Consider the following 27,067-nt stretch of genomic DNA (forward strand, 5'->3'; position numbering starts at 1 on the left):
TATATCCTCAATTTGATAAAGCCCAAAGGCATTTTCCAAAATTTTACAGTGAACCTGGGTAACTCTTATAAAAAAATATTACTAGAAGTTGGGAGGAAATCCTGATTCTCCACCAAATAGTCAGGCAACCATCTCAAAATAGAGGAGGGGCAGAGGGCTAAGATGTAGAGGAATATTTAATAGTTTAATAGTCTGGAAACATATCTACATGTTGTGACCTGAAAAATTATTACAAAACAGTATACATAGCCCTACATTTGTAAAATGAATGAATTTATAAGGTGAGAAGTAAACAAAAGTGTGTATAAAGATTACACAAAATATATAAAGTCATTCAAAAAATACACAAAATTTATACAGGAAATAAAAAGTATTTATTTATGGGCTTTCTTTGTAGCTCGGTTAGTAAAGAAGATGCCTGCAATGCAGGAGACCTGGCTTCGATTCTTGGGTTGGAAAGATCCCCTGGAGAAGGAAATGGCAACCCACTCCAGTATTCTTGCCTGGAGAATCCCTTGGATAGAGGCGCCTGGCAGGCTACAGTCCACGGGGTCGCAAAGAATCGGACACAACTGAGTGACTAAACAACCTATATATATATGTGTGTGTGTGTGTGTGTGTGTGTATATATGTGTATATATATGTGTATATGTATATATATATATATATAAAATATAGTGGAATTCTCTAGGCCAGAATACTGGAATGGATAACCTTTCCCTTCTCCAGGGGATCTTCCCAACCCAGGGGTTGAATCCAGGTCTCCCACATTGCAGGCAGATTCTTTCCCACCTGGGCCACAAAAGAAGCCCAAGAATATTGGAGTGTGTGTAGCCTATCCCTTCTCCAGCAGATTTCCCGACTCAGGAATTGAACCGGAGTCTCCTGCATTGCAGGCAGATTCTTTACCAACTGAGCTATCAGGGAAGCCCATGTATATCTTTGCGACACCAGAAGGACAAGGATTTTTGTTTGAAAGGCTATAAAGAAAAATTTCCAAATAGTAAGTGATTCTGACTGAGGGCTGAGGTTATTGGTAATTTTTCTTGTCTATGTGTATATTTTCTAGTCTGTGTGTGTATTTTCTAATATCATTCAGAGAGTATCTGTTACTTTTACTAACGGGAAAGGAAGGAAAAAAAATGTAATACATTTTGGAAAGATCTTCACTTACTAAAAGAGAAAACAAAAAAATTGTCCCATAAAGTCACTTTTCTTTCATCTGGGCGGTTAAGCCTCCACTGTACTGTTTGATAACTGAGCCGTTTGAGGATTTTTGTTTAACCAGGTCCCTTAAGGGAGGCCATGCGTTGTAGCCCGAGGTTGTTACTACTTCAATGATGCAGACTTAGAACATCAGGACCGTGAGTGAATGGATGCATACTTCTTGGGCAGTTCTTCACGTCCTCAGGTGACACTTGGGAGGTGAGGCCCCCTCATGTGGCTGGCCTGGATGGATACTTAACTCTTGGCTGAGAAATAAACCCGATGGAGGAAGCTCAGGAGCCAAGCCAAGAGCATCGTTTTCCTTAGGAATTTAATTTCCAAAATCTAGTCTTTGGAGTTCTGAGAAGTGAGAGGCGGTATGTTACTGCAGCCCTTTCTTGGAGACTCTCGTGCTCACTAGTCTGTTCGAGCTTCTGAGAGATTCCAGAGCAAAGGTGATTACTGCCAAAGGAAAGTTTTAATTTATTTATATTTTTTTGACCACATTGTACTTCATGTGGGATCTTAGTTTCCCAACCAGGGATCACTGTACTGCTGGAGAAGTCCCCAAAGAAGGGTTTTTAAAAAGCAGAATTTGTCTAAGCAATGGGGAGCTGGGTGGAGCTGAAAGGAAAGAGTAGTCCTTGAAAAGGAGGAGGAAAAGACCTTATGCATTAAGGGGGTCCCTGCACAGATCTGGAGTGACATGAAACTTGGGGTTTCATGGATGTAGTTTCAACAGCAGCAGTTTTACATGTCATGAAGTTTTAAGTGGTTTCCTGAAGAGTTGTCAAGGCCTTCAGAAGTATGTTTCAATCACATTTTATAAATTACATAAACTTATTTTAAGTCTTAGTAGGACACTTGTGACTTGCAAATTGTTGTGATTTTGGCTACATAAATGGTTAGTGGAAATACATTTTCATGCATCATATTATATCAAGAAACTCCTATTGACTCTCAGTTGATGGGTGTTTTCTTTTTTATAACATTTAGAAAAATGAATGATTCAATTACTCCCACTCACTGTTTCTGTAAAGTGGAATCATTCAGCCCTGTTTTCTGCTAATGTTTTTCTTTTAAGACAGACTATCAAGTGATGAGTAGAGAACCTTAAGCCCCCAATTTTGAGGAGTTTAAAGGTTGCCAAGAATTATTTTTTTAATTGCCTACATATATGTGCCTTGCTTTGCTAATTTAGATGTGTACTTATTTAGCTCAGAAAATGAAAAGACAAGTGCACCAGGATAAGAGCAACAGATTACAACCAAAATTATTTATTTTTTTTCTGAACAAATAGGGTTGCTTCACGTTGTAGGTTATGTGTCCCACTGGTCTTTGTTGCATGGATCTGACTGTATCTTCATTTGTATTTTTCTTTGTCACACACACACCTATTCATATGGTTTTCTATATGAATTTATTTGGATTTTATTTACGTTGTGTCCATTAAGAAGTAGATGCATGATATGTATCTATGCAATTGGGATTCAAGGCTTGATACCCACTGAGGTACATAAAAGACCAAGAATATAACTTGCTTTACTGATGAGATTGCTGTGATGTCATTTCCATTTGTCACTGTATTGCAAGAATCTGGCTCCCAAACAGCACAGACCAGTTATTCATAGGCTGGGAGGTTATACCATGACCAGTTGCTGTGAGTGACTGCAAACTCTCTTCTAGGTGTTTATAACAGAGTGATTTTTAAAATCATCATTGCTAAAGTTTAAAAAGTATTGAATGTAGGTATAAAGTGACCATATATCATAGTTTTTGTTCAATTTATAGAATTAAAGAAGTATTTGAAAAACTGAATAAAAAGCAGAAATGCTATAATAAATTTATTAATAGATAAACAAATTTGAACAGAACAATAAGATGTAACATTTGGGTCATCTTTCATTTCAGGCAGGTCAAATTTTATTTGCATGGGTATGAATAAGAATTATTTGGAAGTACTGTCAGTTTTACAGAGTTGTAAATTAACAGTGGGTTAGAGATGGATTGCCCTGTTGACTCAGAAAATCCCCAGAAGGCCCTCTGGGAGATGTCTAACACTCACTGAAGGGATAGGCACCTAGAAATGTCTTGCGCTTGTTTCAAATTCTTCAGTTCAGTTCAGTTGCTCAGTCATGTCCGACTTTTTGCAACCCCATGGACTGCAGCACACGAGGCTGCTCTGTCAATCACCAACTCCCGGAGCTTACTCAAACTCATGTCCATCAAGTCGGTGATGCCATCCAGCCATCTCATCCTCTGTTGCCCCTTCTCCTCCCACCTTCAATCTTTCCCAGCATCAGGGTGTTTTCAAATGAGTCAGTTCTTCGCATCAGGTGGCCAAAGTACTGGAGTTTCAGCTTCACCATCAGTCCTTCCAATGAACATTCAGGACTGATTTCCTTTAGGATGGACTGGTTGGATCTCCTTGCAGTCCAAGGGACTCTCAAGAGTCTTCTCCAACACCACAGTTCAAAAGCATCAATTCTTCGGCCCTCAGCTTTCTTTATAGTCCAACTCTCACATCCATACATGACCACTGGAAAAACCATAGCTTTGCCTAGACGGACCTTTGTTGGCAAAATAATGTCTCTACTTTTTAATATGCTGTCTAGGTTGGTCATAACTTTCCTTCCAAGGAGTAAGCGTCTTTTAATTTCATGGCTGCAGTCACCATCTGCAGTGATTTTGGAGCCCCCCCAAAATAAAGTCTGTTACCGTTTCCACTGTTTCCCCATCTATTTGTCATGAAATGATGGGACCAGATGCCATGATCTTAGTTTTCTGAATTTTGAGCTTTAAGCCAACTTTTTCACTCTCCTCTTTCACTTTCATCAAAAGGTTCTTTAGTTCTTCTTCACTTTCTGCCATAAGGGTGGTGTCATCTCCATACCTCAGGTTATTGATATTATTGAAAGTCTTGGACATTTATAAAAATACTTTTCCAGCAATTTCATTTGTTGAATGCTTATGATGAGATTAATGCTCTTTTATTAATAATGTGTTAAAAATTGCATGAATGACAAGAATATTTAAGGTAGGTATTTGGATTTCCAGTGTCTTGTTTTGATACTATTTTTCCTCCAAGCCCCACTTCACACAAGGGGAGTGTTGAAAGTATTATGGTGAAGGTGGTGGCACCATCTTTCTAAATATTTCCTCTAATGTACAAATTGAATAATACACTCTCTGCTTCTTAGTTTCTTTAAGGGAGAGGTAGGGGATTGTGGTATCATTTATATGTTAAATGAAAAAAATAGAGCAATTAAAAACAGTATATACAGTTCTAGTGTTCTATACACATTTGACTAAAATGGGATAGCCTGGGAAGTGATGCATTTTTTTAATACTTTTGTTTATTTTTGGCCGGGTTGCGTCTTTGTTGCTGCTCTGGCTTTTCCCTAGTTGTGGTGAGCAGGAGCGGCTGTTGTGATGGCTTCCCTTGTTGCAGAGCACAGGCTCTAGGCACATGGGCTTCAGTGGATGGGACCAGCAGGCTCTCAAGCACAGGCTCAAGAGTTGTGGTGCGTGGACCTAGTTGCTCCGTGGCTTGTGGGTCTTCCCAGATCAAGGACTGAACCAGCACCTCCCGCACTCGCAGGTGGATTGTTTATCACTGAGCCACCAGGGGAGCTCTTTATATATGTGTAATTTTCTTTCTTTCGACTGTGCTGAGTATTCCTTGCTGGAAGTGATGGATTTTAAGTTTCTACAGAAAAATTTGTTAGTTCCAGTTATGAATTTAATGGAATGAAAATTCATCACGTGACAGCACAGGTAGGAGAGAATGTTTTCCATTGCTGCTTGAAGACTTTTTATCTCAAAGTACAATTCTCCTTGGTCTGAAAAGAGCATGTTGATACACCAGAGGCTGCTTATACTTAGACTGTAAGCAATACAGGAGGATTTATAGACTTTCTGATGACTTGACCTTATTTTCTAGGTATGAGACTTGAAGTCTAGAAGAAAGGTAAAGTTGAAAATAGTAAACCTGTATTTATCCAAAAATTTGACCTCAGATTCCTTACTAAGTGCTATGAGCTGTTTGTTTCCCCCAATTAGTCTAAAAATGGGTGTTTTTATTCTAACTAAACACGTCAGTAGTAGGACTTACAGACACATTTAATTTGGGATTTTATCATAAGCTCTGTATTTTGGTAATTTGGGGGTTGCAAACACCAGGTGAGTTTCACTCAAGAAAAGGTAGAGGGTGAAGAGGGAGATCAAGATGTAAGTCTAATCCCAGGAATTGGGTCAGGTTCAGCTCTCATTGGCTGTGAGTGTCTCTCTTGACCTTTTACCCCAGCTTCTAACTGGCAATTTCCTTTGGAGTTTCTTAATTCCAGTTTTTGAGGCAGAGCATCTTGATGGGCTAACCCTATCTTTCTAGCCAGTAAACAGAAGTTGAAAGCTCTTGGCCAGCCTCTGAATGCCTAACAGAAGCAGAATGCCTAACAGAAGCCTATGAATGATCTAACGGAAGCAGAAGATATTAAGAAGAGGTGGCAAGAATACATAGAAGAACTATACAAAAAACATCTTCATGACAAAGATAACCACGATGGTGTGGTTAATCACCTAGAGCCAGACATCCTAGAATGCGAAGTCAAGTGGGTCTTAGGAAGCATACTAAGAACAAAGCTAGTGGAGGTGATGAAATTCCAGTTGAGCTATTTCAAATCCTCATAGATGATGCTGTGAAAGTGCTGTACTCAATATGCCAGCAAATTTGGAAAACACAGCAGTGGCCACAGGACTGGAAAAGGTCAGTTTTCATTCCAATCCCAAAGAAAGGCAATGCAAAGAATGCTCAAACCACCACACAATTGCACTCATCTCACATGCTAGTAAAGTAATGCTCAAAATTCTCCAAGCCAGGCTTCAGCAATACGTGAACCGTGAACTTCCAGATGTTCAAGCTGGTTTTAGAAAAGGCAGAGGAACCAGAGGTCAGATTGCCAACATCTGCTGGATCATTGAAAAAGCAAGAGAGTTCCAGAAAAACATCTATTTCTGCTTTATTGACTATGCCAAAGCCTTTGACGGTGTGGACCACAACAAACTGTGGAAAATTCTTCAAGAGATAGGAATACCAGACCACCTGACCTGCTTCCTGAGAAATCTGTATGCAGGTCAAGAAGCAACAGTTAGAACTGGACATGGAACAACAGACTGGTTCCAAATAGGAAAAGGAGTACTTCAATGCTGAATATTGTCACCCTGCTTATTTAACTTATATGCAGAGTACATCGTGAGAAACGGTGGACTGGATGAAGCGCAAGCTGGAATCAAGATTGCTGGGAGAAGTATTAATAACCTCAGATATGCAGATGACAGCACCCTTATTGCAGAAAGTGAAGAACTAAAGAGCCTCTTGATGAAAGTGAAAGAGAGTGAAAAAGTTGGCTTAAAACTCAACATTCAGAAAACTAAGATCATGGCCTCTGATCCCATCACTTCATGGCAAATAGATGGGGAGACAGTGGAAACCGTGTCAGACTTTATTTTTTTGGGCTCCAAAATCACTGCAGGTGGTGACTGCAGCCATGAAATTAAAAGACCCTTGCTCCTTGGAAGAAAAGTTATGACCAACCTAGGCAGCAGAGACATTACTTTGCCTACAGTGTTCTGTCTAGTCAAAGCTATTGTTTTCCCAATAGTCATGTTTGGATGTGAGAGTTGGACTGTAAACTAAGCTGAGTGCCGAAGAAGTGATACTTTTGAACTGTGGTGTTGGAGGAGACTCTTGAGAGTCTGTTGGACTGCAAAGATACCCAAGCAGTCCATCCTAAAGGAGATCAATCCTGAATATTCATTGGAAGGACTGATGCTGAAGCTGAAACTCAGATACTTTGCCTATCTAATGAGAAGGACTGACTCACTGGAAAAGACCCTGATGCTGGGAAAGATTGAAGGTGGGAGGAGAAGGGGACAACAGAGGATGAGATGGTTGGAAGGCATCACCAAGTCAATGGACATGAGTTTGGGTAAACTCTGGGAGTTGGTGATGGACAGGGAAGCCTGGTGTGCTGCAGTCCATGGGGTCACAAAGAGTCAGACACGACTGAGCAACTGAACTGAAGTGAACTGATGAATGTGGCTGTATGTTTCTCCAGGTCTAATTAGCTAGGGCTGTGTTTCGGGACTTGTAGCATATGATATAGAAGATGGCAGGTGAAGAGCAACTGAGCCTGAGGGTGTGTTAGAATCCCCCAGAAATATTTATAGGAGTTGGTAAACTAACATGGTGATGTGTCTACTGCAAATTTAATTTCAGTAGATTAGTTGATTCTCAGTTAAAGAAACATTTCTCATAATCTCCTTTGGAATTTAATGTTTTAATCTGTTTCAACATTGACGTTCATTTGGGATTTGTTTTTAGTTCATCATATATTCTTATTAGGCAGCTAAATTTTGTCTTTTTTAGGAACATAGACGATAGCTTTTGTGACTTGCAAAGTTTGTTATGGTAGCTTGGTTTGACAATTCATGCTGCATTTTCTTTTGAAGCTCTAATGTTACTTCAAAGTATTTAAAAAGGAAGTTGTTAATAGAGAATTCTCACAGTTTTGAGTTCCTTTAATTTCCATTAAATATTTATTCTCAGTATCTGAAAAGAATCCAGAACCAAAAGGCAAAGCATTTTTAAAATATTTCATTTTAAAAATCTCTCTTACATTGCTGACCTGTATATTCTGTATGTTTGGGATATGGCATAACCTCTGTAAGACTTTCTGACTAGTTAGGGAGATAGATATGAGACTGTTTCAGAGATTAGATCAGATCATATCATAAGATTAGACATGGTTCAGATAAGTTTTTAAAAGGCATTTGTAGTTTCTGATCCAACTTTATTTGAAACTTTTTTGATAGTGATGCAAGATTGTAAAGTTGGTTTTACTGAAAGATAAACTATACCAAAATACTATGTAGACGTAATTATCAATCCAGAATTTATTGGCGTACATATAATATTTTCAGCAAAAAGTTCTTAAGTCAAAAAAGAGCATGTGGACTATTCCTTCATTATTACAAATATGTTTATTTCTGTTGTTTTCACTGAGCCCAAGGACCGACACGGACGAACAGTGTGAGGAGCAGGGTGGTGAGGGACATTATAGGGAATTGCAGAGGCAAGCATTTAGCAATGAATAAATCTTTTGAGGGTGGGTAGCAATCCTGTTTTGATTAAAATGACTAAATGTGAAAAGTAAATGTAGGTGAACTGAGGTCTTAGAACTGAAAAGCTTAATTTGCTAAAATTGGTAACAGAGAAGCATGATAGGTTTGGTTGCGTGCTCTCCAGCGTTTGTCTGCGTACCGAGAGCATTACGTGAACACTGGTCAAGTATGGTACTTACCTCCAGGGAGCCGCGATTAAATACATATGAGGAAGGTTATGTTGGCACATCTATGCGTAGGGATTTAATAACAACTCAAACCTGCCCCAGTAAAGTAGAGACAGGGCATTGTTGATGGAGCCCTTGATAATAAGACCTGTGATTTTAGAAAGCCCTTTCTTCAATTTGTAGGTTTCTCAGTAAAAGTTCTGGGATCTTGAGACTCTTCTGAGGAGCCTGCAAAAGGTAAAATAGGGATTTAAAACTGTATTTGGAGGTACGAGTAGGGAGTATCTGAAGATTTCGTTATGTTGACTTATAAAAAGATCACTACCTGGAAGTTGGGAGTTAAATTTTATTTGGGGCAAAATGAGGACTGCAGCTTAAGAACCTGCACCTCAGAAAGCTCTGAGACACTGCTCCCAAGAGGTGGGCTGTGAGGGGGGTGAGGTCAATATATGTGATTTTGGTGAAGGACGGAGTTCGTACAGTCAAGAACTTATCTTACAAAAAGGTTTTCTGCTGATGTCATCACGAAAGGATTTAATGCTTTTTCTAGATATGAGAAGATGCAAGGATTGGGCTCATAAATTCAGTTCCTGAAACTACTTAACTGTCTAAAGACCTGTTCCACCAGATTTCCTGGAGCACAAAATGCCTCATTCCTGTTATCTACTCTGAACTCCCTTGAGGACGTGTCAGAGATCAACAGCTGAAGCAGCACAGGATTAAATCCCTGCAGAGGCACATGGCAAGTGCCCTTCAGTTCAGTTCAGTTTAGTCACTCAGTTGTGTCCGACTCTTTGCGACCCCACGAATCGCAGCATGCCAGGCCTCCCTGTCCATCACCAACTCCCGGAGTTCACTCAGACTCACGTCTATCGAGTCAGTGATGCCATCCAGCCATCTCATCCTCTGTCGTCCCCTTCTCCTCCTGCCCCCAATCCCTCCCAGCATCAGAGTCTTTTCCAATGAGTCAACTCTTCACATGAGGTGGCCAAAGTACTGGAGTTTCAGCTTTAGCATCATTCCTTCCAAAGAAATCCCAGGGCTGATCTCCTTCAGAATGGACTGGTTGGATCTCCTTGCAGGCCAAGGGACTCTCAAGAGTCTTCTCCAACACCACAGTTCAAAAGCATCAATTCTTCGGCGCTCAGCCTTCTTCACAGTCCAACTCTCACATCCATACATGACCACAGGAAAAACCATAGCCTTGACTAGACAGACCTTTGTTGGCAAAGTAATGTCTCTGCTTTTCAATATGCTGTCTAGGTTGGTCATAACTTTCCTTCCAAGGAGTAAGCATCTTTTAATTTCATGGCTGCAGTCACCATCTGCAGTGATTTTGGAGCCTAAAAAAATAAAATCTGACACTGTTTCCACTGTTTCTCCATCTATTTCCCATGAAATGATGGGACCAGATGCCATGATCTTCATTTTCTGAATGTTGAGCTTTAAGTCAACTTTTTCGCTCTCCTCTTTCACTTTCATCAAGAGGCTTTTGAGTTCCTCTTCACTTTCTGCCATAAGGGTGGTGTCATCTGCATGTCTGAGGTTATTGATATTTCTCCCGGCAATCTTGATTCCAGCTTGTGCTTCATCCAGCCCAGCGTTTCTCATGATGTTCTCTGCATGTAAGTTAAATAAGCAGGGTGACAGTATACAGCCTTGACGTACTCCTTTTCCTATTTGGAACCAGTCTGTTGTTCCATGTCCAGTTCTAACTGTTGCTTCCTGACCTGCATACAGGTTTCTCAAGAGGCAGGTCATGTGGTCTGGTATTCCTATCTCTTGAAGAATTTTCCACAGTTTATTGTGATCCACACAGTCAAAGGCTTTGGCATAGTCAATAAAGCAGAAATAGATGTTTTTCTGGAACTCTCTTGCTTTTTCAATGATCCAGCAGATGTTGGCAATTTGACCTCTGGTTCCTCTGTCTTTTCTAAAACCAGCTTGAACATCAGGAAGTTCATGGTTCACATATTGCTGAAGCCTGGCTTGGAGAATTTTGAGCATTACTTTACTAGCATGTGAGATGAGTGCAATTGTGCAGTAGTTTGAGCATTCTCTGGCATTGCCTTCCTTTGGGATCGGAATGAAAACTGACCTTTTCCAGTCCTGTGGCCACTGCTTCATTTTCCAAATTTGCTGGTATATTGAGTGCAGCACTTTCACAACATCATCTTTGAGGATTTGAAATTGCTCAACTGGAATTCCATCACCTCCACTAGCCTTGTTCATAGTGATGCTTTCTAAGGCCCACTTGACTTCACATTCCAGGATGTCTGGCTCTAGGTCAGTGATCACACTGGGTCATGATTATGACCAGTGATTATTTGGGTCATGAAGATCTTTTTTGTACAGTTCTTCTGTGTATTCTTGCCACCTCTCTTGATATCTTCTGTTTCTGTTAGGTCCATACCATTTCTGTCTTTTATTGAGCCCATCTTTGCATGAAATGTTCCCTTGGTATCTCTAATTTTCTTGAAGAGATCTCTAGTCTTTCCCATTCTGTTGTTTTCCTCTATTTCTTTGCATTGATCACTGAGGAAGGCTTTCTTATCTCTTCTTGTGATTCTTTTGTCATTGAGAGGACTCCCTCATGGTTGTAAGTTCGACCCTGCTTTGGGAGGGATTTCATGACCATTTTCTCCCACAGGGCTAGGAAATCTCATTCCTAGATCTGGTAAAGATTTTGCTGATAGACCGCTCAGTGTGCTATTACTGGACTAGGTCTTAATACTTCAAAAGTACTAGTAACACAGCTGGCAGTATTATTAAAGTCATAAGTGAGAATTAAGCCAGAAACTTCCATTGGGTGCAGTCCAGTATATCCTTAGGTTGACTTAATCTATTCTCTACCAATCTTTCTTTTTGGGAAGTTATGCATTGGCATTGTTCATAAGGCTCCCAGCCCAATTTCCTAGTGTTACTAGGCTGATTTATCCTTAGTATAATTTGATTGTTCCCAAGATAAAAGGAGGGAGCTTCAAACTTAAATGACCACAGCCTGGTGTCAACCATATAAATCCATCCCAGAATTGTGGGGGGTTTTATTCCTTGGTTGGCTTCCCTGGTGGCTCAGACAGTAAAGCGTCTGCCTGCAATGCGGGAGACCCGGGTTCGATTCCTGGGTTGGGAAGATCCCCTGGAGAAGGAAATGGCAACCCGTTCCAGTACTCTTGCCTGGAAAATCCCATGGACAGAGGAGCCTGATAGGCTACAGTCCACAGGGTAACAAAGAGTCGGACACGACTGAGCGACTTCACTTTCTTTCACTTTATTCCTTGGTTAAATTTTTGCTTATTGCTCTGATTGAGCTTGTATAACTTTAGAGGAAAATTCATATTATGGCCAGGGTCATGGCAGCTATTATTAATTGGCCAGGTAAGAGGATCACACCTAGGAATGGGATCCCACCAAGAGATCTAAACAGGACTGAACAGAACTGAAGTAAACAGAACTGAACTTTCTTTCTTCTAAATGAATTTCCTGAAGGCTACCCAACTACAGCTGTGGAGTGGAGAAATCCACCTAGGTAGTTTAGAAGTACTAGACACAGGTAATTTGCCACAAACCCAATAATTGTATTACAGCATAGCATAGGATTGTGTGCATGATAGAAAACATTTGCTTTATACGCAAAGGTCCAAGACGTCAAGAAGACATTATAAATGATCATACAGATCAGGTCCAGCATCTTGGGTAAGCAGCCTACTTCTGATGTCTTCTTTGCATCCTGGTGTATTCTAGTTTCCTCTGAGTGCCATTTTAAGATGAGTTTGAGGTCAGCAGCCCTCTCTATAGGCCAGTCTGTGTGGGGGTCTTTAGAACTGGGCACTAACTGAAGAGTCAGTTTTCCTTCAGTTTCACTGTGCATGGACTATGTCAGAGTACTTGATAAAAAGTCCTTCCGTCAGAATGAAGACAGTCCTTTAAATTATGTCTTTTCCAGTACACATAATTTTCCTGTTGCAGGTCATGGGGCATCTGATCTTCATCCAAAGATTACTGAAAGAAGCTTCAGAAACAAGCTTAGAATGTTCTTTAATTATTCATTTAAATTTTACATTAATATAACAGCAAAGAACTATCCAGGGAATGAGTCTTAATAGATCCAGACCTCCATTTACAAAACTGGGATTTAACATTCATTGAAACATCTTTATTTTCCCCCTAAAATTACCCTTGTTTTTACCAAATGTAACCAAATTAAGACTAGTTTGTTTGCAAAATAAGCCTGATTTCAATAAACTTGGCCCAATCATTTATGTAACTGTAATTGATCATAGACCTTTTTATTATTTTGCTTTGCTGAAACTTTATAAAAGTTTCAGACTGAACTTTTTTAAAAAACCTCTCAGGCTAGGAAAGTCATACCTAACAGATCTAGGTGAATTCCTCCCTTCTCAAGATCTCCAAAATTCCTTGAGATTTTTGTACCTGTTATTGAGATAGCCTTCCTAATTTCTCTGATAAAGCTACTGGAAACATTACAGTTTCCTGTCTCTGGAGGGATCAGATAGAGAGAAAAGGGAAATGTTTCAATTCTGCTTACAAAGGTATAATTTTACCAAATTACTGTAAATAATAATTAATTTGAGGGGAAGGGTTTTCCATATACCTGGAAAACACAGATTAAAACCAGTAATTTTTCAGATAGAAACTATAAAAATTATAAGCATATTCACCATTTCATTCAGTCCATTTGTTAATCTTTTATGAAGCCATCAGGTTTCCCATTAGAATCCTTTAATTTCTTACCCAATCCAGCATTTTGGCCTGAAAGTCGGAAACTTGCATTTATCCAAAAGTCTTTTCTATAAATCTTCTTGAAGAGGAAGAATTTTTACAAAAGCATCAGAATAAACCATAACTGTCTATAATGACCAAAAACTTAAGAAGTCATGTTTAAAATCTGAATACAATGCCATTGACAAAGAGACAATTACTGCTGTGACAACACTTTAAGATAGTAACAAGATGTATGACTGATAACATTTTACTGGGACATATCAGAATTTTAGGAACTCCATATAATTCCTAGGATATATATATTACTGAAATTTACCATACACTATAACCTGAGGAGATTTATTACTCATTTGACAATACTTTCCTTGTAGTTTAACATATCAAATGAACCTAACTAGTTGAATATCTCTCTTGGGGATGTTTTAGGGGCCCACTGAAGCCTCCCAAAGTTAGCTAGAGGTCAAAAGGACTTCATTAGAATTTGATTTAGGAAGTTTTGTCAATAAATATCAAAAGGGTTAAAAACAATCAGTCAGGTAAGATCATAGGTCACTGTGAAACAATAGTTATTCACTTAGCCAAAGTAACAATAAAAGATTTCAAAGGCAAATACAAAACAGATCACTTAAGTAAAGAAGCTGAAAATCTATTATCAAGGGTAATTCAACATCTGAAGAAAGCTTGTCTTCTTAACAGAGAGAAAGCCGAATTCAAGTTTTGTATTGGCTTACTTTTAAATTCATTTATTCAATTGAATTTATTTTAAACTTAGTCAATCCAGACCATGCACAAAACTCTTTTCTCATGATTTACTTTCCACAAACCTTTTTATCACTTTCTGTATTCATACTTTTATTTTCCTATTCAGAGGCAGACACCTGTAAGTCAGACCTACTTCCCTTTCTGTTAACAAAATGCAATGTCATTCTTCATACCTTCTTAACTAAAAACACACATCCCATTTTTCTTAAGCAATCATGAACTGTCCTCTATATTAATATTCTGTAGATTGGTGAACATAAATACCAGTGATAATTTATAAAAACATTTGCTTTCTTATAGAGAACATCTCAGACTGGCACCAAAAATATTCATTAATAGTTCAAAATCTCTTTTGTTTCTCTGTGAGAGGAAGTTAGTGTTCAGTAATTAATGTTTCAGAATCTTATTTTATTTGGAAATGACCTGGCTGTTCCATAAACTTTCATCATTTAGTTTAGCCCAACCCTAGAAATTAAGTTACCCAAATCTGGAGAGACTATTTTAAACAGACATTCCTAAAGCCTAATTATTTTTAATAGAATTTATCTAAATGCTCATATGTCGTTTACATTTTCTTTTCTTAGAAGTTTCATTGCTCGAGTTACTTTCCTTGCTGACAAATTTAGAACAGATACCACAAGACATATTAAACCTAGGTACAATGAAATATTATACTTAATTGTAATGAGTCTTAGACATGTCTATATTAATTAGATCAACAAACATTAATACCAGGTATTAATTTCATGTTTAATATTTCCCAGTTCACATGAACCTGAAATTCACTTAGCTTAATTTCTCTTGTATTTAGAATTGTTTGATTTGTTAGCACTTACTTTTCTTTAGGCCAGTTAGATTAGAGCTCATTTACAAATTAACCTCAGCAATATTATCCAAAGACAAACATATATACTGAGACATACATATAGCCAGACAGACACAACAAAGATCTTTCTTTATTTTCTAAACTTAGTCATGAATCAGATATCACAATATAAAACTCACTTATTGTAAATAACAGTTGGAATAAGAAAATTTTAAAAGGCTTTATTCCCTTCTTCCTCCCCTGCCTGCCACCCGCCTACCTCCAGTTTCAGAAATTGGAGATGGTCTTAGTTCAGTTCACTCGCTCAGTCGTGTCCGACTCTTTGTGACCCCACGAATCACAGCACGCCAGGCCTCCCTGTCCATCACCAACTCCCGGAGTTTACCCAAACTCATGTGCATCGAGTCGGTGATGCCATCCAGCCATCTCATCCTCTGTCGTCCCCTTCTCCTCCTGCCCCCAATCCCTCCCACCATCAGGGTCTTTTCCAGTGCATCAACTCTTTGCATGAGGGGGCCAAAGTACTGGAGTTTCAGCTTCAGCATCAGTCCTTCCAATGAACACCCAGGACTGATCTCCTTTAGGATGGACTGTTTGGATCTCCTTGCAGTCCAAGGGACTCTAAAGAGTCTTCTCCAACACCACAGTTCAAAAGCATCAATTCTTCGGCGCTTAGCTTTCTTCACAGTCCAACTCTCACATTCATACATGACCACTGGAAAAACCATAGCCTTGACTAGACGGACCTTTGTTGGCAAAGTAATGTCTTTGCTTTTTAGTATGCTATCTAGGTTGGTCATAACTATCCTTCCAAGGAGTTAAACGTCTTTTAATTTCATGGCTGCAGTCACCACCTGCAGTGATTTTGGAGCCCAGAAAAATAAAGTCTGACACTGTTTCCACTGTTTCCCCATCTATTTCCCATGAAGTGATGGGACCAGATGCCATGATCTTAGTTTTCTGAATGTTGAGCTTGAAGCCAACTTTTTCACTCTCCTCTTTCACTTTCATCAAGAGGCTTTTTAGTTCCTCTTTACTTTCTGCCATAAGGGTGGTGTCATCTGCATATCTGAGGTTATTGATATTTCTCCCAGCAATCTTGATTCCAGCTTGTGCTTCTTCCAGCCCAGCATTTCTCATGATGTACTCTGCATATAAGTTAAATAAGCAGTTGGTTTCCTGCAAAGAAGTTACTTTGTCATTTCCTCTTTTAGAAGCTTCTAGATACCAAAGTAAGCATTCTGTTCAATATGTTTGATCGTACAGCCAGGTTTTCTAACTGTGTGCACAAAAATATCCATTTTAAAGTATCAACAAAAACCTCATTTAGCCATTTTAGGTTGAGATCTTCTTTAGTATAATTTCCGCAACTAAGTAGGTACTTGGAAGTATAAGTTTTGTATGTACATAACCCTTGCTGGGGTGTTAGTTAAAGGCTGGTTTCTGATGCCCCTTGTTTCTCTGTTTGAGAGGCTCTTTTTCCCATTTTAAGTTGAATTTTAGCACTAGATAAAATTTACTAGTGAAATTTTATGGTGGGCCAGTGTGATTTTTGCGAGCTTGACTTGTCTGGGAATCACCCCAGAGTCAATTCACTTGGTTTTACATGTCATGGTTTCTCCCTGCGGCAGTCTAAGACTACCTGTGGGTGCTCGGGTCGCTGAATGGGTAAACAAGTGTTTTAATTAATAAGTGGGTTTCCCTGTGGGACCACCGCATGGTACGAAGACTTGGTCTCCACCACTCCTGCAAATTTCTCAGTCACCTGAGAAAACCATGACTGGCCGGCAGAAGTCTTGTCCCTTTTCTTTGGAGCTAACCTCTCATGCGATATGTTCACTTTTTTCCTGACAAATTCTATTATGGCAGCTGAATTGAGGAAAAGCATCAGATCAGCCTCTTACCTTATACTCAACACAGACCAGTCTCCTACAACTGAGCAACCTTGGTATCTTTCAGCTGAGCCCCAGGTATTCCTTAATACCTCTGAATCAAACTCCACCCGCACCCCCGTCCCAGCCTACCAGTACCTTTCCACTGGGTGGATATTCCCCTGGTATCTTTCAGTGGAGCCCCACTTAGTGTCTAGATGCTGAGTGGATATGCCCCATTAAATCCTCTCCTTCAGTTTCCACATTTTAATAGACTGCTATTTGTTAGCCTGTCCTTTTCTTTGCAAAGAACTTGTTCTCTATTCGAATGCATTTTAGAGAGGAAAAGGGAAAAGGAAAGGCCATTTGAGAGGCAAATTGGTCAGTTGCTAAACTCCCAGGGAAGTTAGTTAATGGATGGTCTTTTATATTTTGTGTTTTCTCTTACACCTCAGCCAGGCAACTCAAAGAAAGAACTCTTGTGGTTTACTGAAGAGAATCGAGACGGGTTGCAAATTGAGGCAGGCTTTGGGGAAGGGCTGAGAGGAGACATTCAGTTTATTCTTTGTGATATTATTTTAATCTGGAAAAAGTAAGGATGTGCTGCAGTGAAGGAGAGAATAAGGCTGGCCTCCTTAGTGGCTAAGATGATAAAGAATCTGCCTGCAATGCAGGTAGACCCAGGTTTGATCCCTGGGTTGGGAAGATCCCCTGAAGGAGTTAATGGCTACTCCAGTATTCTTTCCTGGAGAATTCCATAGACAGGAGCCTGGCAGGCCACAGTCCATGAGGTCTTAAAGAGTTGGACACGACTGAGCAACTAAATTTTTTTTTTTCACTGAGTGTAGTTGAACCATGTTCTCCCTGGTTAAGAGTGCTGGTTCCAGCTGCTAGCAGGAGGAAGCCTTGCGGTATCTCCAGCAGGAGACTACAACTTTCAGTCACCATGAACTTGACAGGATGCCTGGGGTTTTGCAACTGTAGTCTTAAGACTGTAAAGTTTCCTCTCCAAGCCAAGAAAGAAAGGAAAGTTTCAGTTAAACTGTGTTTACTGAGAGTTAGATATTAGAGGAAGAAAGCATGAACTCTGTACTTTGGATTTTGAATTCTCTTAAAATTAAGATTTAATTGGCATAGCATGCTGTTTATGAGTGACAGTGAGGAAACTTTCAGTGGTTTTTAGTATTCTAATAAAGTGTAATTCTAACAGAAATTTTCATAAAAATAGAAAAAATATAATTAAATCAATCTTGTGCTGTTATTGGTCTCTCTGTATTATTCAAGTCTAATTACACCGTCTTCCCCCTGAGAAGAAGCAACTGAGTTATAATAGTTGTGTTTGGGACATAGCTGCCACAAAACGAAGCATGCCTGCTGTGACTTCTGTGTCTTATGTCCATGTGGACAGTGGCAGCTGGTTCCAGCATTGTCTCCCAGTGCTGTTTCCTGGGCAACCACTTCCTGTCCCTCTAGCAAGCAGCCCCAAGGTGAACCATTGTCCTCTCTGATCTCAGAGGAGGTCATAAGCCTTGGAAGGACTGGCCCTCCTACAAATACAAGCTTGTAAAGTGGGAGTGTGCCAGGCCTTAGAGAATGCTGTGAACTCAAGTCTTTTCCTTCCTCCAACTTGCTCCTCAGGATCATTCCTTTTTACTTGGAATCTTTTTCTTCAGTGTGGTTTTTTCCTGGGACGAGGTCACCAGTGGTAAAAACACAAGAGTTTGAGTATTTCTCTACCAGAATTATTGTGAATAAGCAAAGGGGACCTTCCTCTGTCCCGCCTGCCCCAATATGGTTCTGAGTGTCACTGGCTTAACGTCTACAGAGACCCTTGCCCTACTACACTCGTTAGAATTGGACATTTAGAGCCACGGCCGTCCAAGTGTAATTTGGGTAATTTTTTTTTTCTGCTTTAGTGTACAAGGTGAACCTAGTTAACTCTCTCACTCACGAGTCTCAGAAGAACTCACGTTGTGTCTTCTCAGCGTGTGTCCGCTTAATCAAGCCTGCTGCCTTTACTATGCTTTCCCTGTACTGGATCCCATATAAAGACAATCACTGGAGAGCTCTCAGCTGCTTAAGCAGTTATCTAATCTATAAAAAGACTCCATCCAGACCTATTTTTGTTTCCTGTCCACAAGCCAGTGGCAAACAAGACACGTCCCCCATCTCACAGAAGGAAGACATGTTAATAACCTTTGCTGCTGCTGCTGCTGCTGCTGCTAAGTCGCTTCAGTCGTGTCCAACTCTGTGCGACCCCATAGACGGCAGCCCACCAGACTCCTCCGTCCCTGGGATTCTCCAGGCAAGAGTTCTGGAGTGGGGTGCCATTTCCTTCTCCAATGTGTGAAAGTGAAGTCCCTCAGCCGTGTCCGACTCTTAGCGACCCCATGGACTGCAGCCTACCAGGCTCTGCCACCCATGGGATTTCCCAGGCAAGAGTACTGGAGTGGGGTGCCATTGCCTTCTCCGAACCTTTGCTTAGGACATATCAAAAACAACTTGAAACCGGGAAATAGTGAAATAATCATTAAATGATTTGAGATTGAAAAGCCAAATTTGATTGCTTTCATCATTAAGCCCAAACTGTCATGTGTCTTGGGCATTCGACACACTTGATTTGGGACCCTTTCCTACTTCCTCGCATTGTGATCTTGGACAAACTTGTGACTTTTGTCACGAGACAATTTTCTGACCTTGGACAAGTTAAATATACAACCTGTTTGGGCCCAGTGTCTGCATTTGATTAGTTGGTGATGCTCACCCCTCCCCACTTGCAGGGTTCTTATGGGAGCACATGAAATGTGAAGGCATTTCATGATGTGTGGCAATCATAGTTATTGTCATTGGCACAGTATTTTGTATTTATCAGTGAGGATGCAAGAAGGCCTTGTCACACAGTCTGATAACAGCTTTTCTAGATATTTTATTTCCTCTCCCTCTCAAGGAGTGGAATACAAAGTTCCCGTTTTGAAGAGTGTTCCCTTTTTGGCCTCAGCTCTTTGAAAGTACTTATTACAGCATTGGATATTCATGCAGGTCTGGCTTGTCATTTGAAGGTGACATTCTCATAGGTTCTGGCAGTCACTTGCCTTCTGCATCTGTGGCTTTCTCTGAGGGATACCTTGTTCTTTTCAAGTCCCCATACAGAGTGGCTAAAACAAATTTGCATGTCAGAAATGTATACCTTGTGAAATTTAAGCATTACTTTTGAAACTTCTGGAGAAGGCAATGGCACCCCACTCCAGTACTGTTGCCTGGAAAATCCCATGGGCAGAGGAGCCTGGTAGGCTGCAGTCCACGGGGTCGCTGAGTTGGACACGACTGAATGACTTCACTTTCACTTTTCACTTTCATGCATTGGAGAAGGAAATGGCAACCCACTCCAGTGTTCTTGCCTGGAGAATCCCAGGGACGGGGGAGCCTGGTGGGCTGCCTTCTTGGGGTCGCACAGGATCGGACACGACTGAAGTGACTTAGCAGCAGCAGCAGTTTGAAACTTCTCCTTTGAGGCACAGAAGGATGAGTGGACCTACTTTACAAGCAAAAGAATCATTTAACTTTTTAGTAATTCAGAAGAAAGACTTTAGGGAATTTGAATTACTTGGTTCTTTTTCCTTTAATGATTCATGGGCAGGGATAACACAGTATATTCGGTATCTCATGACAATGGCTTCTTTTCTGTGAACATTTTCCTTTTTGTTTTTGGTACCTCTAGCCCTGCGTACAAGCTGTAAAGAAGAACAGCTTTGCAGCACCTACTAACTGTTTAACTTTAGGCACTCTGCTTTGAGACTCAATATCCTTCCCTGTCTACAGGCAGATAAGATAGGCTATCTTCAGAGCAATCTGAAGATCAAATGAGATGACGCCTCAGTAGCTTAGTGGAGCTTGTTAGAAGGTGGTAAAGAACCCACCTGTCAATATAGGAGACATGGGTTCAATCCCTGTCTCCTATATAGGGGTCGAGAAGATCCCCTAGAGAAGGAAATGCCAACCTACTCCCATATTCTTGCCTGAGAAATCCAATAGACAGAGGAGCCTGGTGGGCTACAGTCCACGAGGTCAAAAGAGTCAGACATGACTTAGCAACAGAACAACAACAGATTAAACCTACTAGTTTGGTAATTATCTTTATTTTATAGGTGTTTTTGTATCTATAGAAAGGAAATTCAAACTGCCTTGCCCTCCCCCCTCTTTGCTCTGCTCCCACTTCCTGTATCTCACTCCCAGCAGTACACTCATCCTGGACAACAGGAAGGAAGCCCTTTCCTGCTATTTATATCACAAAACAGCTTCCGTTTCCTCCAGTCTCTGGAGAGACCTTGCAGGTTGATTCTACACAACCACGCAGCCAAACAGCCGTACAATCTTAGGCAGATGAATATCTTTCTGAAATAATATCTTCTTGCTCTCTCTGACTACTTGCTTCTCTCTTCCTAAAGCATTTTATTTTGGTTCAGACCCAGAGATTCTTAGACTCTCAGAAAAACCCTTGATCCAATAGGCAAAACTAACATGTGGTATTTGAAGTTGTCGCAGTGAACAAGTGACCTTTGGGGGAGAGTGGTGGTTACATGTATGTGTTCACTTTAGTAAAATTAATCCACTCAAGACTTCTCTGCTTTTCTTGGAGTAGGAAATGGCAAGCCACTCCAGTATTCTTGCCTGGAAAATTCCATGGACAGAGGAACCTGGTGGGCTATAGTGCATGGGCTCGCAAAGAGTCGGACATGACTGAGCACACACACACACACACAAGATTTCTGTGCTTTTCTTTGTGTGTGCATTAATGTTTATTTTTTAAACGGTAATTTCCCCCCTGTTTTTGCAGATGCTATAATTCACATGTATATTTTCAAAGGGTTATATTTCATTTTTAGTTGATAAAGTCTTTAATGAATGTCAGTGAGGAAGCATCTCTAAACCTTTAAGATGATGTGGGTTTAAGTCTGTTTATAAACTCTTTGACCACGTGTGCATGCTTAGTCGCTCAGTCGTGTCCAGCTCTGCGAGCCCATGGACTATAGCCTCCCAGGCTCCTCTGTCCATGGGATTTTCCAGGCAAGAATCCTGGAGTGGCTTGCCATTTCCTACTCCAGGGGATCTTCCTGACCCAGTGATCAAACCTGCGTCTCCTTCATCTTCTCCTGTATTGCAGGTGGATTCTTTACCACTGAGCCACCCATAAACATATTTACATGGTCTATAGTTTCACTTGATATGCTATTTTTAAAAATTTATTTTCTATAAATATAGCTGATTTACAGTCTTGCAGTAATTTTTGCTGTCCAGCAAAGTGATTCAGTTATACATACATATATTCATTTTCATGTTCTTTTCCATTATGGTTTATCACAGGATTCTGAATATAAACACATTGCTACCATTTTCACTCCAGAGTTACAATTCTTATGTTTTGAAAATATACTTTATTGCTTCTTAATCTTTCTCACTGTTGTCAGCAGTTACTTAGCTGAATGGTGATAAGATAATTTATACAATATTAATATATGATTCTAAAACTCTTGTGAGAACTGCCCTGGTGGTCCAGCGGTTAAGACTCCACCTGCAAATGCAGAGGACACGGGTTTCCTCCCTGGTCCAGGAAGGTTCCACATGCCACGGGGCAGCTAAACCTGTGTTTCACAACTGCCGAGCTCACGCACCGCAACTACGGAAGCCCACACACTCCAGAGCCCACACTCCGCAAGAGAAGCCACCACAATGAGAAGGCTGTGCGCTGCAACCAGGGAGCATCCCCCCCGCCCCGCCTCCCGCGCGCCCCTCCCCGCTGCCGTGCACAGCAATGGGAGAAAGCCTGTGCGCAGCAGCGAAGACTCAGTGCAGCGAAAAGTAAAACAAATACATATATAAGTTTAAAAAATAAAAAAACTCATGTGATACCATTGGATGCACTTGGATGCAGTTTTTATTGGCATTGACTTTCTGTGCTTGCTTCTGCATGGCTTTGTATTGTAAAGTTTACTCTGAATACCATTACATCTGGGAATTAGCTGGCAAGTGCAAAAGAATAGTTTTTGGTATGGCGAGGGAACAAGAAGTAAATAGTCACCTTGGATTTTATTAGTTTTTTTTCCCCCCTTATAAGCAGCTCATTACCAGAAGAATGCACTTTAATTTACTTCCTGTTTTCTTCTAGATTGGAAGACTGATAAAGAGAAATAAGATGATTCAGGTAAATGGAATTAATTTCTTTATGTATCTTTTATGTTTAGCTTACATTTCTCAGGTTTTCCCACTGAGAAGAACAAAACAATTTTTGTGGTCAACTTCAATGTATAAGAGATGTTTTAGGGATATAGAGGTATTAGTCAGATACATACTTATGCCATTTAATTAATTTACTTACCCGTGTGTATTTAATAAGAGCATACTTATATGAAACATAATTTTACAAGTAATACTTTTTCCTACTTCAGGATAATTTCCTTCCAGTTATTTACATACCAGATTTGATGTCAATGTCTTTATTATTAGAGTCATCTTTGAGGCATCCAGTACTGTTTTCCAAGTGTGTTATCATTTGACTTGTTGGTGATACAGCACTTTTGGAATTCATGTATGGTGCTGTAATTGGAAATTTTGTTCCAAGTCACAAGGATATTTGCATAATGTTAGAACAGTTGCTATTTTCATTCTTTCTGTATAGATGAGCATTGGAGATCCCCACTGTGTAATAGTTTGTAGACTCGCTCTGTTAAGTATTCTTTCCTTCCTTCTTCCGTCTCTTCCTTCCATCCATTTATTCATTTATTTTACTTATTGTGTGGTAATTGCATGTACATTGTTGAAAATTAAAATAGTGCAGCCGCTCCTATTCTTCTTATATCCCCATTGCTCCTTTATCCAAAGATAGTATTTTTCAACTCTTCTAGTTATATTTTCTGATACCCACCTTCCAGTTTCTAAATGGCATGATGTCTGCTTTAAGTGCATTCACTGAATTTGTTTAAATTTTAGACGGATACACTTGTTCTTCTGAGGATTTACCCCTCATACACAATCCTTTACATCAGTGCTCACCTATACTGCCTGTCTCATGCAGTCATGTCACAGTCTGCGGTTAAATCCATATTTAATGTTTGCCTATTGTAACAGTTTTTTTTTTTTTATGACTGAATTTTTTGAGACTTATGCAGCTGTATCTCAGGCCATTTTGTTTTCTAGTTGGTTGTGTGTGAACTGTTTGATTTCTGTGGAAAATGTTTGACTCTTTGTTATCCCCAGAATTCTGAAATCCATATTGGAACGTATGTCTTATAGTTTATCCATGTACATGATCCTTTCGATTCAGAAACTCATGTCCTCTAATTTAGAAATTTTTCTTTGACTGTTTCTTTGATAATTTCCTTTCCTACACCCTCGTCTCTATTTCCTGTGTTTGTTAGTTGGATTTTTGGACTTACTGGCTTAATTTTCTAATTTTCTTATGTATATTTCTTAGCTATCTAATAACTTTGTGTTTTTTTCCCCCCAAGAGGTTTTGTTAGTACTTTCTGAACTTTAATTTCTGCCAGCATATTTTTCATTTCAAATTTAATTTTTCATTGGCATCTGAATATTTCATTTAAAAATGGGATCCCGGTCTTATTTCATGGAAATAATGTTTTCTGTTTTCACTCGAGAATACGAATTGAATTAGTTTGCTGTTGAATAGTTTTTGCCTGCTCTTCATACTTTTTTTAATCAGCTTGATGTGTGTTTCCTCTTTTTATCAGCTTGTTTTGGCCCCTGATTTTAACGTTAGAGGCTTTTCTCTAATGGTGAGACTTTAATAGCCTGTTTGTATTTGGGAGTGAGACTATAAAAAGTAGACTGGAAACTTGTTTATCTAGTGGGCTTCACTATAGGTTTTTGGGGTAGGAACCCAGATGTTTGAGCTGCTGACTCCTAGATATCAGAATCCGCAAATCTTTTTTTCTTGGATCTCTCTATGTCTCCAAAAGGTCCTCTTTTGTTCATATTTTTGTGGGGTAAAAGCCTGCCTGTGAGGATTTGGGTGAGCCACGTAGGAGGAGGGGGCAAGAGGTCCACCACCCAAGCCTATGAACGTGAGCTCTTGATGCGTCTATTCTGGCCCTCTAAGTCTGAAATCTTGCTATATCATTTTCTCCAGAGAGTAAACTGCTTTCCGTCATGGAAGTAGGGATGGTTGGTCTGGCTCTACCAGTTGAGAAGACCTGGGGTATTACCTACATTTTTTGTTGTTGTTTAAAATAACACAAGTTTATTACCTTGAAGTTCTGTAGGTCAGAAGTCTGACATGGGTCTTACTGGGGTAGGGTCAAGGTTGTCTACAGGGCTACATTCCTTTCTAGAGGAGAGTCCATTCCCTTGCTTTCCCAGCTTCTAGAGGCTGGCTGCATTCCTTGGCTCTCGGCCCACCTCCACCCCCTCCTTTAAAGGAGCAATACAGATCGAATACATCTCATGTTGCATTTCTTTGACCTCCTCTTCTGCTTCCCTCTTTCACTTTTGAGGACTCTTATGATTATGTTGCCCTGGAGGAGGGCATAGCAACACACTCAGTATTCTTGCCCGGAGAATCCCCATGGACAGAGCAGCCTGGTGGGCTACAGTCCATGGGGTTGCAAAGAGTCAGACGTGACTGAGCGACTAAGCACACAGCACATGATTACACTGAACCCATCTAAATAAATCAGGATAATCTCCGTAATTTTTTTACTGAGTAAAAATCACAACTTAAAATATCCTATCTTAACCTTTTCAGTGTGTAATATAGTAGTGTTAAGTGTATTCGCATAGTCATGCAACAGGTCTCTGTAATTTTTTCTTCTTAGAAAACTAAAACTGTATACCCATTAATGAACTCTCCTTGCCCTAGCCTCTAGCAACCACTGTTCTATTTTCTGTTTAAAGAGTTTGACTACTTCAGTTGCCTCATATAAGTGGAATCTTACAGGATTTACTTTTGTGATTGGCTTATTTGGAGAAGGAAATGGCAACCCACTCCAGTATTCTTGCCTGGAGAATCCCATGGACAGAGGAGCTTGGTGGGCTACAGTTCATGGGTCGCAAAGAGTCGGACACGACTAAGGGACTTCACTTTCACTTTATTTTATTTAGTGTAGTATCCTCAATCAAGGTTTATCCTTGTAGCATATGACAGGATTTTTTTTTTTTTTTTAAGAGTAAATAACATTTTACCTTCTGAACTTTTTATTTTGTGTTTGAGTAGAGCTGGTTAACAATGCTGTGATAATTTCAGGTGAACAGTGAAGGGACTCAGCCATACATGAACATGTATCCTTTCTCTCTCAAACCCCGCTCCCAACTAGGCTGCCACATAACATTTAGCAGAGTTTCATGTGTTTAAAAAAAAGTAAATACTATTTTATTATATTTACATACCACATCTTCTTTATCCATGCATCTGTTGCCTCCTGGTTATTGTGAATAAAGCTGTAGTAAACAAGCTTGTGCAAATGCCTCTTTGAAATCCTGCTTTCAGCTTTGGGCCTGGGAAGTGGGATTGGTGGATCATGGGGTAGTTCAGTTTTAATTCTTTGTAGAACCTTCCCGCCGTTGCCAATAAAGGGGCTGCATTATTTTACATTCCTACCAACAGTGCACAAAGGATTCCCTTTTCTCCACGCCAACACTTGTTATTTGGGTCTTGATGGTGGTCATCCTCACAAGTGTGAGATGGTATCTTATCTGGTTTTGATTTTCATTTCCCTCATGATTAGTGATGTTGAGGATACTATCATATGCTTGTTGACTGTCTATACATCTTCTTTGGAGAAATGTCTCTTCAGGTTTTGTATCCATTTTTTATTTGGCTTATTTGGCTTTTCGTATTGAGTTGTAGAAATTCTTTATATATTATGGGCAGCAATTTCTTATCACAAACATAGTTTGCGAATATTCCCTTCTGTTTCATTGGTTGCCACTCCACTCTGTGTCCTTTGCCTCACAGAAGCCTTTATGTTTGATACAGTCTCATCTTCTGTTTCATTGGTTGCCACTCCACTCTGTGACCTTTGCCTCACAGAAGCCTTTATGTTCGATACAGTCTCATCTGTCTCTTTTGAAAGCTGTTGTTGCCTATGCTTTTGGTGTATAGTCAAGAAATCATTGCCAAATCCAGTGTCATGAAGATTTTGCCCCATGTTTTCTTCTACGAGGTTTATAGTTTCAGGTCTTACATTTAGGGTTTTAATCCATTTTGAGTTCATTTTTATTTAAAGTATAAAGTAAGGGTCCAACTGCCTTTTATACAATCTGTCAGTCCATCTCCCTCTTCTCAGCACCTTACCGTC

General features: G+C 39.9%; 1 protein-coding gene across 32 annotated transcripts in view; it reads left to right on the forward strand.

Moving 5' to 3' along the window:
- Positions 1 to 27,067, forward strand: part of SGMS1 (sphingomyelin synthase 1) — a 323,691-nt gene that overhangs the window by 134,434 nt on the left and 162,190 nt on the right. For 22 of the 32 annotated variants that reach the window (XM_070363738.1, XM_070363729.1, XM_070363734.1 and 19 more), the window contains one exon: positions 22,924 to 22,959. The exons of the other annotated variants lie outside the window; for them this stretch is intronic. The gene's annotated coding sequence lies outside the window, so the exon portion shown is untranslated. The remainder of the gene's footprint in view (positions 1 to 22,923; positions 22,960 to 27,067) is intronic. 32 annotated transcript variants of the gene reach the window in all.

Source organism: Bos mutus, chromosome 26 (genome assembly GCF_027580195.1).
Source record: "Bos mutus isolate GX-2022 chromosome 26, NWIPB_WYAK_1.1, whole genome shotgun sequence".
Lineage (NCBI taxonomy): Eukaryota > Metazoa > Chordata > Mammalia > Artiodactyla > Bovidae > Bos > Bos mutus.